This window comes from Palaemon carinicauda, chromosome 28 (genome assembly GCF_036898095.1).
Source record: "Palaemon carinicauda isolate YSFRI2023 chromosome 28, ASM3689809v2, whole genome shotgun sequence".
NCBI lineage: Eukaryota > Metazoa > Arthropoda > Malacostraca > Decapoda > Palaemonidae > Palaemon > Palaemon carinicauda.
Window position 1 is genome coordinate 69,544,592 of NC_090752.1, and position 14,264 is coordinate 69,558,855.

General features: G+C 34.4%; 1 protein-coding gene across 1 annotated transcript in view; it reads right to left on the reverse strand.

Annotated features, from left to right (window-relative positions):
* LOC137621652 (ankyrin repeat and BTB/POZ domain-containing protein 2) overlaps positions 1–14,264 on the reverse strand; it is a 622,846-nt gene that overhangs the window by 502,359 nt on the left and 106,223 nt on the right. The window lies entirely within an intron of this gene.

Below are 14,264 nucleotides of genomic sequence, written 5' to 3' on the forward strand. Positions count from 1 at the left end.
TGCAAGTTTGCTAAATAGATTAGCATGCGTTTAAAAGTAAGCGTGGAAATTATGACAGCTATACAAAAAGTCAATATGTTTTTCAATATATGGAAGGTAAAAGAATGTCATTCCGCGAATTTTGAGTTCCAACATACTTTAAAAAATAAATCAAGGTCTGTTTTCTAACAAGAGACTTGAAAATCTAAGGTCTGTTTTCTAACATCATACTTCAACAATTGAGGTATGTTTTCTAACAACATACTTAGAAAATATAGTCTATTTTCTAACAACTTACTTATAAAAAATTAAGGTCTGTTTTCTAAACATACTTTAAAAATTAAGGTACGTTTTCTAACAACATAATTAAATAACCAAGGTCTTGTTTTCTAAGAACATACCTAAAATAACTAAGGTCTGTTTTCTAACAACATGCTATAAAAAGTAAGGTCTGTTTTCTAACAACATACTTAAATTGTATTTTTAAAGAACATACTTTTAAAAAAATAAGCTCTGTTTTCTAATAACATAGTTAAAAAAATAAATTAACGTCAGTCTTCGAAAACAATTATTCATTTAAATCCCCCATCCTCACGCAACGAGAACCCTTTGAGAACAAACATGTACGATCTATCTCTCCAGAGAAGAAGAAGAAGAAGAAAAAGCGCAAAAGATGCAAAAATTCTTTAGCAAACACGAACTCACTCCATCCGGACACCTCACGCCAACCTGCAATGAACGTCTCCGGGCATTCAGAGAATATGATCGTCTACGAGAAGGGGTAATAAAACAGGTGCAACCGCTTTAATGGCCTATTCATTATTGTTGGGCTTTCTCTCGCCCACGGTATATCACTACCTCGGACTTGATCAATGCTGCTCTCTGGCTTTCTCTTCTTCGATTTTCTATTAATAAATATGCACTCAATATGCAACATACATATGTATACATATACACACAATCCTATATATGTGAGAAATGGACTGTGCAGGTCATCTAATAGACAAGAAGACGAAGCAGAAGGAAGAGAAGATGATGGATTGACGCGATAAGAAAATTTGCTGGTATAGACTGATAACATAGAAAGACCGTAAACAAGACATGAGTGGAAGGACACGTCTTAGGTCATTTGTCTTTCAGTGGACTAGCAACGGCTGATGATGATGATAATGGTACACACACACACACATATATATATAGATATGTAATATATATGTGTATATATATATGTATATATAAACTGTATAAATATATGAACACACATTTCAATATGGTAATTTTTCCCTTCAAAAAGGGTGGCGACAAGTGTTCAGCCAAATTGTTACTCAGAAAGACTTTAGGGTCCCTTTCTTTGACCTCCCCTACCTGATACCGATTTACAGCTTATTCGGGATAGAACGCGGTCCTAGAAATCAGGAGCCCGATTACTTTTTGATATACCGTTCTTACCAAGCCAATAACTACAGCTCCATGGCGCAGTTCTTACCTGTGATTACACTGTTTATTATTATTATTATTATTATTATTATTATTATTATCATTATCATCATCATCATCAATAGGCAAGCTGCAACCCTAGTTGGAAAATCATGATGCTACAATCCCAAAGGCCAACAAGGAAAAATAGCCAAGTGTGGAAAGGATATTAGGAAATAAATAAACTACCTGACAAGTATTGAATAATAAATATAAAATAAATCAGTAAGAACGTAAAAATAGATGGCATATATAAAACATGACGAGAGACTTATATGAGCTTGGCCTGTTCAGCATAAAAAAACAATCGGTGCAAGTTTGAAGTTCTGGAGTATAAACGATTCAACTGCCTGATTAGGATCATTCCACAATCTGGTTATGGCTCAAAGAACTATTTAACAATACTGTGTAGTATTGTTACGCTGGAGAAAGCATGACTATTAGAGATAATTGCACAGTTAATATTACGTTCAAGAAGGTACTGTCTGGGAAGATCTGAATGCAATGGATGGTTAGAGTTATGAAAAGTCTTAATGAAAACGTCGATAATGGTAAAAAAAAAAAAAATAAAAAAAAAAAAATAAAAAAGTAAAAAAAAAAAAAAAAATAGAAAAAATGCATATTAGACCCATCACCAGTAAATAAACTATCTACTCACGGTGTAGTGTTATGATGGCTAACTCTAGTGAGGTACTATTTGGAAATCAACCTCATAAAAAATACCCAACATGATGAAATGGGTGAAGTCATATCTTTGCAAAATTAATCAATTTAATTTAATTTAACAATGGAATCAGGAATTACGAGTATTCCGAGTATTCTCATCAGGATATACGCGTTTAGAATCGGCATTTATTGTTTGAAATACATGTAAGAACAATTAAGTATTTTTTTCCCTTTCTAAATTGCATTAAAAAAAAAGGCAAGAGACTTCTATTACGCCATGTCTATTCAAGTTGGTCATTTCACGCTATATTAAGTCCACTCTCAGGAGACCAATGCCATGTCGGGATCTTTATTGCCTTGGGTGAAAGAATGCCATCAGGGCACGACATTGGGGGAGGGGGGGGGGGGTGTATAGGGGGAGTGGGTAGACATGTGGGTAGAGGTAGGAGGAGGAGAATGCCCTCACAATGGCAGGCTGAGGACGATTGGATGACCATAATTGCAAAGGAAAAAAAAATAGATTATCATTTCGAAATGTATTCATAATATAATTGGGAATATACATGGTTTGAACATCATCTGCAGTTTTGGAGAATATTCAATGAAATACAACGTCCCTCTGTTTACAGAAAATGCTGAATTGTCAAATTTCTAAATGACAGAGAATTTTCTCACGAATTGATGAAATAATACACATAAAAACAACTTCCATCTAAAAGGAAGCTTAATATAGCATAAAAACATGTACATTCTTTGTTTGAGAGGACACGAGACTTGAAAACTAAGCAGCGACAATGACCATGGCATTGAGAGAGAGAGAGAGAGAGAGAGAGAGAGAGAGAGAGAGAGAGAGAGAGGAGTTCTGATCTCGTTAAAGTTGTCAGCTATTCCTACATCTTCATTAAATCCAAACAGAACACTGGAACAAATTATTGTAATTTCATTTGGTCACATTGTTTCTCAAAGATAACCACTTATATCTGACAAATACACACACACACACACATATATATATATATATATATATACATACACACACACACATATATATACACATATATATATATATATTTACATATATATATATACATATATAAATATATATATATATATATATATATAAAACATCAATCTAATAGCACTACTAGAATGAATAAAAATACAAAATAACAGCGTATCAATACAAAAAATAAATACCTAAAAAAAGATTACATATCCAAAAGTACCCTGAACATCCTAGTATATATTGAAATGATATAGAAACAAGAACCTCACCATCTTTAGGAGAAACTCTATACCAAGAATAGCACGAATGACGTATGTAAAAAGCTACATATCGCACGATGTAATCTGGAATCGTATTATAGATCGCAGGTGAAGAGAGCCACAAGGCTGGAAATTCCAGCGCGCGCGCACACACTCAAAACGAAAACTTGCCTATGTTCTAGTTTTTGTTCTAATTTTTGTCAGTATGGAGAAGTTATGAATCATTGAAATTTAAAATATTTCTAAAATTACAATGTTTTGATTGTATAAACTAATATTAATTGATATCAATTGAGAGAGAGAGAGAGAGAGAGAGAGAGAGAGAGAGAGAGAGAGAGAAATTATCCTTATTAGTTTATATTAGTTTACTTATATCTAACACAATACATTATCCTTCAAGTAAAAGTATTAAGACAAAGAGCATCACTACATATTTCGAAATCCCGTCTTTATACTTTCGATGTGAACAGGAAACCAAAAACCTATTCCAGTAATCTAAAATACACCAAGCTACTGTATTTCAAACACGAATACTTTCCCCTCAGAGTTTATATATCTATATATTTATTCAAAATTTGATTAATTGATTGATTAGGAGTTATTTGGTATCCCGACATCTAAGGTCATTGACGCCGATATTTATTGAAGAACTGCACATTAAGACGGGTTGTTAAAACAATAAAAATACTACTAACGTATTGGTAAATCAAAAAAAAAATATTTGTTACAAATATCTAAAAACATATATTAATAAATCTTCCTGCAACCTTAAAAAAAAAAGCGGTCTAAGAGTAGATGGAGAACAAAACTAATTTCAAAACCCATTAAGTTGATGAAGGAAAGGCAAGACTCTTATCTGTGTCAATATAAATCATTTATTTATTGAAGAATTACCTCACACAATAGCTAACAATAATAAAGATAAGATTACTAAAATTGCAAAGGTTATTTACTTACAACAATGAATTGCAACGGTTATTAAATAAATACACTTTAAAATTTACCGTAAAAAAGGTAAAAATCCTGGAATAAATGTCACCAGGCGTTTACCATTTTAAAAATGGATATATTGACGTAAAGGAGTAATATTACGGCCACCAACCCGTAGAATATAATAACAAAGTATGTTAAAATTACGGTCGCCTGTATTTTACTGGAATATGGCTGAGAACTATATTCTTACGGAAATTTTTCGATTAAAATTAGGGATTTTTAAGGGTACTTACAACGCTGACATTGTAAAGGTTATTAATTAATTAGTTACAAAACCAACCGCCTTCGCTCAATACTTGCAAATGTTTACTTGAAAATAACAAAAGTTGACACTGTTAAGGCATGGGAATGAATCCTTGAAAATAGCCAGAATTAAGTGTTAACTCTTGCACTAACAAGTTTGAGGAGTTGAAGCACTACTGAATAAAAAAACTAATTCCTAAAAATAGCCCAGTAACCAAAAAGAGAAAAAAAGGTGCGCTTAGAACTTATTCTCAGACTTCCTAAACGGGACATGCGAAACTTAGAAATGATAGAGAACTCACACCTGAGGGAGAACAGAGGAAATTCCTAGCTTGGTACCTGTTGTCTGACCTCTTAGATGATGATGATGGTGAAGAGGAGAACGAGGAGGAGGAGATGGAGGAGGAGGAGGAGTTAGAGGAATACCTACAGTAGATGAAGGTAAGGAGACAGCAGAGAGGAAAAGGGTGAAGGAAATTGGCTTTCAAACAGATAGGGAGGGCATGAACAGACGATCACAACAGTGATCTGATCTGTATTTATCTATCTACTATTTTAACATATAACATTATATCTTCAAACGCATACAGAGAGAGAGAGAGAGAGAGAGAGAGAGAGGAGAGAGAGAGAGAGAGCACTCCGGTCGGTAGCCTTTTCATTTGCCGTCATCAATCACAAACAATAACGTTTGCATTTCCCACAAGCAGACACTGCCATGACCAACCTCTCACATACTCTTACACTCAAAGGGGGTTTACTGCTTGCAGTGCGCCTTACGTGGTGAAATTCAAACTGAAAGTTCTTAGCTGATGTCTCTACCTATTTAGTTGTTCAACTTCTTCAACCATACCTTGCTCTAATTATTACCACTCATTCAAAAGTAATTTCGGTTGTGTTATATATATATATATATATATATATGTATACATACATACATATATATACATACATATATATGTACACACATATATATATATATATATATATATTATATACAATTTCGGTTGAATATAATGAGAACTTAAAATGTGACTTAGCAATCTCATTAAACTACAATAAAAATAAAGTAATTATATGATACCAGTAGTATTAAAAATAAGACAAGCATCGATAATTAGGATTTACTATGACTTCGAATGACTAGGAGTCACTGACCTCGGAGATGAAATTTAAGTAAAGAGATGAAGCTCCATTATACAGTATGCTTCAAATCTATATCAAATTGATAACTACAAGATCGACTATAAGAATACATATTGATGAGAGCTAAAAGGTAGGTATATACATACATATAGACAGACATATATATATATATATATATAGAGAGAGAGAGAGAGAGAGAGAGAGAGAGAGAGAGAATTTCGAATTTGATAATCAGTGTAAGAGAAACCATAAAAGGTTATAGTTCTGTTAATTGTACTATATAAATTACAGTGCATGTATGTATATGCTTACGGTATATATATATATATATATATATATATATATTTACATATATTATAATAAAGCATCTTCTACGACCTAATTTTCTCAAAGACAGATATACGATAAAATAATTACCCAATAATATATAGTTTAATGGCATTATGTCAGCTACTCCACATTACAGGAAAATTGATATAGAAAACTCCATACATTTCCCTGAACAGCTCTATAAAAATACTCTAAGAAACGCTTCCTTTTAGTAACATTCTAAACGTGAATCTGCACAATATCTCAGAGCTAAAACATTTAAAGGTTCAAAGGCCACTCATGAATGGCAGGGGCAAGGGACTGTGACATTGCGCTATCGAACAGGACAATGCCCTATAGACTGACCATATAAAAATATGATCAGCGCCTAAGCCCTTTCTCCACCCAAGCTATGACCAAGGAGGGCCTGGCAATGACTGCTGATAATTCAGCAGATAGACCTCTAGGCTCCCCCCCCCAACACCCCATCCTTACCTCACAAAGACAGTGAGGTTGCAGCGACCAAAAAAACTAACGAGTTTGAGCGGGACTCGAATCCCAGTGTGGCGTTCAACAGTCAGGAACGTTACCGCATCGGCCACCACAACAAGAAAAAAATATTGTTTATTTGGAGGTATTTGGCTTGTATATATATACAAAACCAGTTTGATTCACTACACCGGTTTTGGTTTTATAGCAAAAGGTGAAGAATAATTATAAATTATGATGTTTACCTAACTTTTTGTCGAAAGTCAGAGGCTATTCAGGATGCACTGAACTTGAGTTCATGAATATAATCTACTTGATATACTGTTCATGTAATATCAACATAAATCTAAGAAAATTTTGCATTTATTTCATTCTGGTCAAACTGATTTTAATGATCTTTCATCCTCAGAGAGAGAGAGAGAGAGAGAGAGAGAGAGAGAGAGAGAGTGTGTGTTACAAGAATTTTGAATATCTCAAAGAATTCTTACTCCAACCACGGAGACTCCATTTACACTAGGGTAGAGAGAGATTTAGTGCATAGAGAGAGAGAGAGAGAGAGAGAGAGAGAGAGAGAGAGAGAGAATTCGAACCTTAGTCATCTGCTAAACAACAGCATGAGAGAAAGCGAGACAAACAACATCCATATTTCAACAACTGCCTAAAAACGTTCCTGGAGCTTCCAGGTAGATGGCGCATAAGCTCTCTCTCTCTCTCTCTCTCTCTCTCTCTCTCTCTCTCTCTCTCTCACACAAACACACGGCCAGACAATTTTAACTGGAATTGGGGAAGAAAACGACTAGCAGAGAGCAATTAAGTCCCAACACCAAAACATGCAAGACTTATACGAAACGCTAAACTCAAATGTTGAGCAATTACCTGCAATAAAGAGTTACAATATACAAGCTGAAGAGGAAGACGAAAAAAGGGCGCGGTCAAGAAATTTTTCTCTCTGAGAGAGAGAGAGAGAGAGAGAGAGAGAGAGAGAGAGAGAGAAACGGTCTGGAAGTCTGACCTAGGGCCAGACCGCGGATCAAAGACCTCTTGACCTGTAATTTCTCCGCAACAGAAGACTTGTTTTCCTTCCTTGATGAGATCGCACAGCGGTCAACTTTTGCTCTTTATTAACTTCTTGGCAACAAACCAAACGTTTATCATTCCATTGGGTGAAATTTACACAGTAACTGCGCAAAAAAAAATAAAATAAAATAAAATATTTTAACACAGAAGTTCAGTATGAGCTGTATACAATCAATAATTAAACAGGAAATCAATCATCTTTTTTATTGGCTGAAATTTACTCAGGAACTTCGTACATTTTAACACAGAAGTTCAGTATGAGCTTTACACAATCAATAATTAAATAGGAAATCAATCATTTCTATTTATTGGCTGATATTTACCCAGTAGAAGTTCGGTATGAGCTTTATACAATTAATAAGTAAACAGAAAATCAATCATCTTTATCTATTGGCTGAAATTTACTTAGGAACTTCGTAAAAAAAAAAAAAAAAAAAAAAAACCACACACACACACACACACACACACACGTTCAGTAAGAGCTGTATACAATTAATAATTAAACCAATAATAAATACTTTTTATTTCTCTTCCAATCAAAACTATAACGTGTAAACCAAATTATCTATATTTAGATAATATATTTCTATTTTTCAAAAATAATACTCTAAAAGTCAAAGAATCACATAGGCACACGAAAGTGAAATTAATTTTTAAGGTATAGGTCACATGCAGTTGTTAAACTCGAAATTGTATTCTACTTACAAAATAATAAAACACGCAATCATTAAAAAAACTATATATACTACATAAGCGAACTTACCAGATACATTCAGTTAAAAACAGAAGCTACAATTCCATACAAATAACTCACATCCTCAGTCACATAACTATCAAACAACGTGAATTTTCAATACAAAACTCTCCTCACCCATACACACCAACACTTAAAAATCCCATAAAAATCCATACACACCCTTAAATACTACAGAATATTTTTCACCCTTTCCATAAAAGCCATCCATATAAAAAAAATTAAACTACATTGTATATCTTTTCATACACGAGAAGACACATTTCACCATTACAATGAAAAATGCAATTTCCTTACAATCAACCACACCATAACCCTTTTCACATATGCAATTTTCTTTTAGAAAAAATATAGAATTACCTTTCCATACAAACCTCACCACTGCATCCCCCCCCCCCTCCAATCCCGGACCACAAATACATACTCAGACAAGTCTCCGATTCAATCAGAGAGACTTGTAAATTTGACGTTCATCAAATTCCTCTAATAACGAGGGGTGCAGACAATACCAAATATGTAAGGAAGTATAGAAGAGAAAAATGTGGTTTTACAAGACCACTCGCAATATATTTTCGAACATTTTATTTTTTTTTATTTTTCAAGCGTCAGGGGAAATTGGTATTTTGAAAATAGATAGGAGACTGACTACATTTTCGTCCATTTGTACACGCACCTCTATATGAATGCGAGTGTATATGTTTGTATGTGCTCGTTTACGTGGGACCAGATTCGCCAGTTGTTGGAATTTTACAAATAAAAACATACTATTAATTTTCTTTGCCTTGCTCTTTTCAGTATAAAAATCATATGAACTAGAGCTAATTACACACTGATTTCTTGACAGTCATCTCATTAATATGATGTTGGGAATTACATATCATATTAGTTTTACCGGATTAATTTTACTTGCTTTTCTCTTTTTAGTATAAAAGCCAGGGGAACAATGGGTAAAATGTACAATCATTTCCTGACATTCACCTCGTTAATATGATAGTAGAAAATTGAAGATTAAGTAAACACTTCATTCAAGAATAAAATTAACATTCTTCGAAGTATTACCCAAGAGAGGCAATAAAAACATATAGTCAAAACATTCAACCTCGGTTCTTCCAAGTTAAAGATGGCCGCGTATACAAATACTAGTTTTTACCAATTTACATATTTCCTCATTCCATTAAGTCTCAGGAATGACGTCCAACCAATACTTTAGCATCAAGGAAAAGATGCAATAAATAAAAAAATAAAAAATAATAAAAAAAAAAGGTTCGAAAACATCACTTACAAAGATGGTTCTGATGAATACCTCAACTTACCATCCGACACGAAGAGGACCATTGTTCGAATCTGTTTTCCCTTTTTTTTATTTTGCTTCCTTTCCCATAATTTGCTTTTACGGTTTTTAGTCTCGAACTTGTTTTCGCCTCGACGTATTACTTGCTCTCCGATTTCACGGGCTGAAAGGGGATGATCAGCGGAGGTCATTTCACGGGTGCTTCTTCAAAGCACGACTGGTACTTTTTTTCCCAGCAGAAAAATTCTTTATTATTTTTCTCTTTTTTTTTTTCTATTGTATTCCAAATTTACCCGGGAATATTTCCTTATCACCGACATAAAATAATTCGGCGCAAATTTAGGAATAGAGGGAAATACTAAGAATAGAGTCGCCTATTACATTCCAAATTTACCTAAGAATACTTCCTCTTTACAGACATAAAGATAAAGTTTTTAACTTTTATTAAAAAGAGGGGAAATAAAACAATTTGACACAAATTTAGGAATAGGGTGAAATACAAAGAATAAGTTCTCATATTATATGCCAAATTTACCTAAGAATACTTCCTCTTTACAGACATAAAGCTGGAGTTTTGACTTTTTAAAAAGTGGGAAACTAAAATAATGCGACGCAAATTTAAGAATAGAGTAAAATACAACAAAGAAGGAGGTCTAGACTAGTGTTCGCTTTCTTTGAAATCCTTTACAAAGAGTGAGGAGAAATTTGTGTGAAAGTAATAATTGGTAAACCTGCACCGATTTGCAAACTTTTCCTGCAACAATGTGGCAGACTGGTCTACTACAAACTTGGAGTTTACATACATAGAGAGAGAGAGAGAGAGAGAGAGAGAGAGAGAGAGAGAGAGAAGGGGAAGTAGAGAAATATAATAAAAGGGGAGGGGGAAGTCCCTTGGAACCCCCAAAAGAGGAGGGGGAGGGAATGCAGCAGAATGGGGAGGATGAGCCCAGACCTGTCCAGTTTTTAAGGTGGTCTTGAGGGGCCACGGCACTTACGTATTCCTTTCAGGTTTTGCAACGCTAATTTTCTGAGCTTCGCTGCGAACCAGTGGTATGTTGAGATGATGAGGATGAGGATGAAGACGAAGAGGAGGAGGAGGAGGAGGAGGAGGAGGTAGGGCACTGGTCACTGCCGCCGCGGTTGCTCCGACTCTTGCTCGCTCTGTTCTGGTAGATCGGATATAATGCTGCAACAACCGAGCATATATGCCGAGCCCATGGACAAAACCTGCTCTCACTCGCCCCCATCTCGTCTCTCTCTCTCTCTCTCTCTCTCTCTCTCTCTCTCTCTCTCGATCTATTAAGGAATCTCTGGTCATTTTCCTTTTCGTTTTAACTCAATTTGATGAGAATTTATCAAAGTCGTAAACTGTTTGGTATCTCCCGCAAGAGGCATTACTTGCAGTCATTATTCCATAGTCATTGATCATTCTTTAAAAAAAAAAAAGAATTAATACCTTGGCTTAAAAGGATGCTTACTTACATCTCGTGTTCTGCTTTGGTCCACGTATGGACGCAGGCAGGCACACATAAAAAGATTATACACAACAACCCATAAATATACAAATATATATATATATATATATATATATATAGAGAGAGAGAGAGAGAGAGAGAGAGAGAGAGAGAGAGAGAGAGAATGAAATTCGATTGTCAGCAACACGTGGAAAGATAAATGGTGCCATTGTAGTTTAGAAAATTGTTAAGTGTACAAAAAATTTTTTATGAGGGGGTTAAACTTTCTTTCGTATCTGGTGCTCAGAATGATCTTCCAAAACAGAAGCTTGTTATAGATGCTAGTTACTATTACCAGGAACACATTTTTTTTTCAAGCTTTAAAACTACAAAATAAGAGCAAAGTCATGCTTCCAATTCGGTGCTCTACGCAAGTCTCGTTTAGAGGCTGCACTCTCTCTTCCACACTAAAACTTTCTTCAGACGGAAAAAAAATTAATAAACATTGAAAGAGTTTCTCCAAGTCCTCGAGGGCATTTAGTGTTTGTAGGTCTTGCTGTTGAGACACTTGAGAGAGAGAGAGAGAGAGAGAGAGAGAGAGAGAGAGAGAGAGAATGTCAGTGCCAAGGTCTGGGCCTTGGTCATTACTGAAATACCCATAATACAATGAAGCCCGCTAAAGGTAAAAGTTCAGACAATGGTGTGATAACCTTGACAAAGACGATTCAGTGTGTGAAAGGGGGGAGGGGAGAACTGAACAGCAGGTGGTGGTCAGTAGGAAAAGAAATCAAGTCCATTTATGAAAAAGGAGATATAAATATTTTTCAATCCTACGATAAAACAGGAACGTTTAATAACTTTAGTCATTAGTAGAAAGCATCTTGCCTTGTACAGTAAGCAAGCTACTCAAGGTTGAGTTTATCATACTTTTGGAAAACTAGTTTTAATATTTCCACAATAAACTTGCCTGGACCTTTAAAACAAGTATTCAGCATGTGCAAGAAAGCGTAGATACCCCCTTTAATATAAACTTGGGCCATCCATACTAATTTTAATATAGAGTTGGTCCATAGAGTTAGATCATAGATACCAACTTTAAACTAAAGTCGGCTCATAGACACCAACTTTGATCTAAAGTTAGATCATAGATACCAACTTTAATCTAAAGTTGGCTCATAGATACCGACTTTAATCTAAAGTTGGCTCATAGATACCGACTTTAATCTAAACTTGGGCCATAGATACCAACTTTAATCTAAAATTGGCTCATGTATACCAACTTTAATCTAAAGTTAGATCATAGATACCAACTTTAATCTAAAATTGGCTCATATATACCAACTTTAATCTAAAGTTAGATCACAGATACCAACTTGAATTTAAAAATGGCTCATAGATACCGACTTTAATCTAAAGTTAAATCATAGATACCAACTTTAAACTAAAATTGGCTCATATATACCAACTTTAATCCAAAGTTGGCTCATAGATACCGACTTTAATCTAAAGTTAGATATTAGATACCAACTTAAATCTAAAATTGGCTCATAGATACCGACTTTAATCTAAAGTTAGATCACAGATACCAACTTTAATCTAAAATTGGCTCATAGATACCAACTTTAATCTAAAGTTGGCTCATAGATACCGACTTTAATCTAACGTTAGATCATAGATACCTACTTAAATCTAAAATTGGCTCATATATACCAACTTTAATCCAAAGTTGGCTCATAGATACCGACTTTAATCTAAGGTTAGATCATACATACCAACTTAAATCTAAAATTGGCTCATAGATACCAACTTTAATCTAAAGTTAGATCATAGATACCAACTCTAATCTAAAGTTGGCTCATAGATACCAACTTTAATCTAAAGTTAGATCATAGATACCAACTTTAATCTAAAGTTGGCTCATAGATACCGACTTTAATCTAAAGTTAGATCATAGATACCGACTTTAATCTAAAGTTAGATCATAGATACCAACTTTAATCTAAAGTTGGCTCATAGATACCGACTTTAATCTAAGGTTAGATCATAGATACCGACTTTAATCTAAAGTTGGCTCATAGATACCGACTTTAATCTAAAGTTAGATCATAGATACCAACTTTAATCTAAAATTGGCTCATAGATACCAACTTTAATCTAAAGTTAGATCATAGATAACAACTTTAATCTAAAATTGGCTCATAGATACCGACTTTAATCTAAAGTTAGATCATAGATACCGACTTTAATCTAAAGTTGACGCATAGATACCAACTTTAATCTAAAGTTAGATCATAGATACCAACTTTAATCTAAAGTTGACGCATAGATACCGACTTTAATCTAAAGTTAGATCATAGATACCAACTTTAATCTAAAGTTGACGCATAGATACCGACTTTAATCTAAAGTTAGATCATAGATACCAACTTTAATCTGAAGTTGACGCATAGATACCGACTTTAATCTAAACTTAGATCTTAGATACTAACTTTAATCTAAAGTTGGCTCATAGATACCCACTTTACTCTAAAGTTGGGCGTCTAACTGACCACGTTTACATGGGCTATATCGGTCGGAAGTGTACAAGAAAATCCCCCTTTCTCAACATTCTCTGCTTTTAATCGGATTAAAGTTCATCTCGACATCACTGTTGCTATGTATCAAAGATACCTGTACTCCATCACTCTACATTCGAAGCCTGTGTTGGTCTATCTCACAAAGACAGATTTTGTTAAGTCATCTAGGGATGTTAAGTTTCTTACCTCTCTCTCTCTCTCTCTCTCTCTCTCTCTCTCTCTCTCTCTCTCGCTGAAACTAAAGTTTTACCTTTTTGTACAAGAATCCAGCGAAAAATTTAAGAATTCGCTGAGATTTTATGACTTTACTTCTACCAAACAGTCTTTGCCAAGGATCACAAGAGCTAAATAACAGGATTCATGAAGTCTCTGATGTAAAGGAGACGAACATCGCAATGCGTATTAGCATAAACAACCTAAAAGAGAGGGTGATACATCGACTGTTGGTTTTTAAATACTGCCAGCCATATATATAGATCGGCATGGATCTCGCTCGTAACACAGTCTAGGTCGTTAAAGGAATAATGAATCATATCCATTCCTCATTT